Source organism: Saccopteryx leptura, unplaced genomic scaffold, assembly GCF_036850995.1.
Source record: "Saccopteryx leptura isolate mSacLep1 unplaced genomic scaffold, mSacLep1_pri_phased_curated manual_scaffold_20, whole genome shotgun sequence".
Lineage (NCBI taxonomy): Eukaryota > Metazoa > Chordata > Mammalia > Chiroptera > Emballonuridae > Saccopteryx > Saccopteryx leptura.
Window position 1 is genome coordinate 2,123,566 of NW_027095702.1, and position 2,753 is coordinate 2,126,318.

Here is a 2,753-nt window from a genome sequence, read left to right on the forward strand (position 1 = left end):
ATACAATTTAAAGAAAATTTAATTAACATTATCCTTAAAATATTAAGAAGATGAACAACCACATAATCTATTAGGAAAACTCTATTTTTCAAACAGTAAAATATATGTTAAACTGCTCTTATCCCTCCTGTGAATTAGGCAGAGAATAGAGGAGGAATGGCCATAATTATTCAAGTGGCCTAGAGACCCACGATATCAGCTCCCACTGAAGATGAGTCATTAGTGACACCCACCTTCTAATGGAGCAGTTAGTCGGTAGGGTTAACCAAGGGCTTACTATGTACAATTTAAAAATAATTTTACAATGCTTCAAGGAAGACCAATTTTTCTAATTGCCTGTCAGTTAAAGAATATTTGTTTCCTCTTGTCTTAATAAATCTGTAAACTTGGGTGGATTCAATGCTGTATGCTTGTTCTTTGAATTGTCATATTAACACCCAAGTGCAAGGCACATTATTAATACAAAATATTAATTATTCTTATCTTCTTCAGGATTATAGACATAACTACTGATTTTAATGTATGACATACATTAACATTTATATAGTGCTTCACAATCTTATTTACAAACAATCGATATGATATTTCTATTCCTTAGTTGCAGAAATAGAGTAAGTTTGGCACAGTGACTTACTTAAAGTAACAGAGTCTATTGGTAGTAGATTCTTTAAGGTTGAATTGCTCTTTGTCTAAATTCAAAGTTCTTATGTCTTTTGTGGTCTATAATAGCATCAAAAATGTACTGAGCATTTATCCTGTACCAGACACTGTGCTAAGCACTCTAAGTGTGTAATCCAATTCTCATAATAATCTTATGGGGAAGTTATTATTATTGCCACTATACAGATGAGAAAATAGAGTCTCAGAGAGGCTTAATTGTTTACTGAGATTGTATGCTCATTAAATGGCAAAATATTAGGTTGCAAACCCTGGTCTCTCAGTGAGAGGTGAAGGAGCAGCAGATTTTGGAGCTGGAGGAGCACCAGCCTCAACCGCCAGGTTGCCTGTTTAAAATAGTGAAAGAAACCACTTGCTATGATGTTTTGGGGGTCAAACCCAATGCCACGCAGAAAGATTTGAAAAATATTACAGAAATCTTGCCTTGAAGTACGACCCTGATAAGAATGCAAATGAAGAAGTTGAAACAGATTTCTGAAGCTTATGAAAAGCTCTTTTTGCAAAAGAATGTGATTTGTGAACAACTGTGAAGGTCAAGTTGCTGAGAAAGGAGCAGTAGAGTGCTGTCCCCATTGCTGAGGTCCTGGAATGCAAATAAGAATTCATCAGATAGAACCTGGAATGGTTCAGCCAACTCAGTCTGTTTGCATGCAGTGCCTGGGCCTAGGGAACGGACCGGTCCTAAAGATAGATGTCAAAGATGGAATGAAAGGAAGATAATTAGAGGGAATAAGATTCTAGACGTTCATACTGATGAAAGCATGAAGGATGGCCAGAAGATAACAATCCACGGTGAAGTAGACCAAGAACCAAGACTGCAGATAGAAGATATTATCATTGTTTCAGGTCAGGAGGACCATGCTGTTTTCACTCGATGAGGGGAAGGCCTTTTCCTGTGTATGGACATACAGCTGGTTGAAGCACTGTGTGGCTTCCAAAGGCCAGTATCTACTCTTGACAACCAAACTATAGTCGTCACCTGTCAACCAGGTCAGATTGTCAAGTATGGAGATATGAAGTGTGTGCTAAAGGGAGGCGTGCCAATTGATCATAATCCATAGAGAAAGGGTTGCTTAATTATTGAATTTAAGGTCAACTTTCCTGAGAATGGCTTTTGCTCCTGATAAACATTCTTTGCTGGAAAAACTCCTACCTGAACAGAAGGAAGTAGAAAAGACTAATGAAATAAACCAGGTAGAATTGGTGGACTTTGATCCAAGTCAGGAATGACAGCACCATTGCAAGGGAGAAGCATATGAGGATGGTAAGCATCACCCTCAGGGTGGTGTTCTGTGTCTGAGTTCTTAATGAGCTGTGAATAACACTCACTGCTGGCCTTTTGTATTCCACAGTGACGAGTGATGGACTATAATCATAATATGCTCACTACTTGCTATTGTTTTTGTTTTAACATTCAACTATAGTAGTGTTTTAAAAGTTAAATGAAGAATTAACTCAGATATAAAAGCTCAAAGAAATGTTCCATATTCATGAGTACTCTCCATCTGTTTAAGAACTGACCATTTCTCCATGTGGTGCCTCTCTACACATTCCCATCAGCTGGTCTGTCATAGTACTCACCCCCCTTACTGCATTCATACCTGTCAGGCTTCCCTCTACTACACAGAGAATGCTGCTTTCTATAATAGATTCTTTGAACCTCTTCAAGGATTTTTTTTGAGGTATTTTTAAGGCTAGGTTCTCAGTTGAGTGACAGGGCATAATCTGTAGCCTTTTGCATGAGCTCCTACTTCTATAATAGCCACCTTCTTAGAAAACAGAACATTGATTTTATTTCATTTCTTTACCATTGTTAATCAAGGTCATTCTGATGCTGGGAACCCTCTTTGTTTCTAGAGCATTACAACTTCACGGAATACCCTTAAATCATATCTATAATCCCTGTAAATGTTACCACTCTTATCTAGCTAATAAGCTCTAGTGAGCATAGTGAGTTCTGCTGTCCGAGCAGAATTTTCTTCCAGTAAAATGTTATAAATTCTTGGGGCAAAGTGAGTTGTTGTTTTTACTGTGTTACTTTACCTGATATTTTTCTGTTTTGGTTTTAAAATGTG

The 2,753-nt window shown here is 37.5% G+C and overlaps 1 pseudogene; it reads left to right on the top strand.

The window, feature by feature from the left end:
• The first annotated feature begins 1,172 nt into the window (after nt 1-1,172).
• Nucleotides 1,173-1,986, top strand: LOC136386906 (dnaJ homolog subfamily A member 1 pseudogene; annotated as a pseudogene).
• Nucleotides 1,987-2,753: the final 767 nt, after the last annotated feature.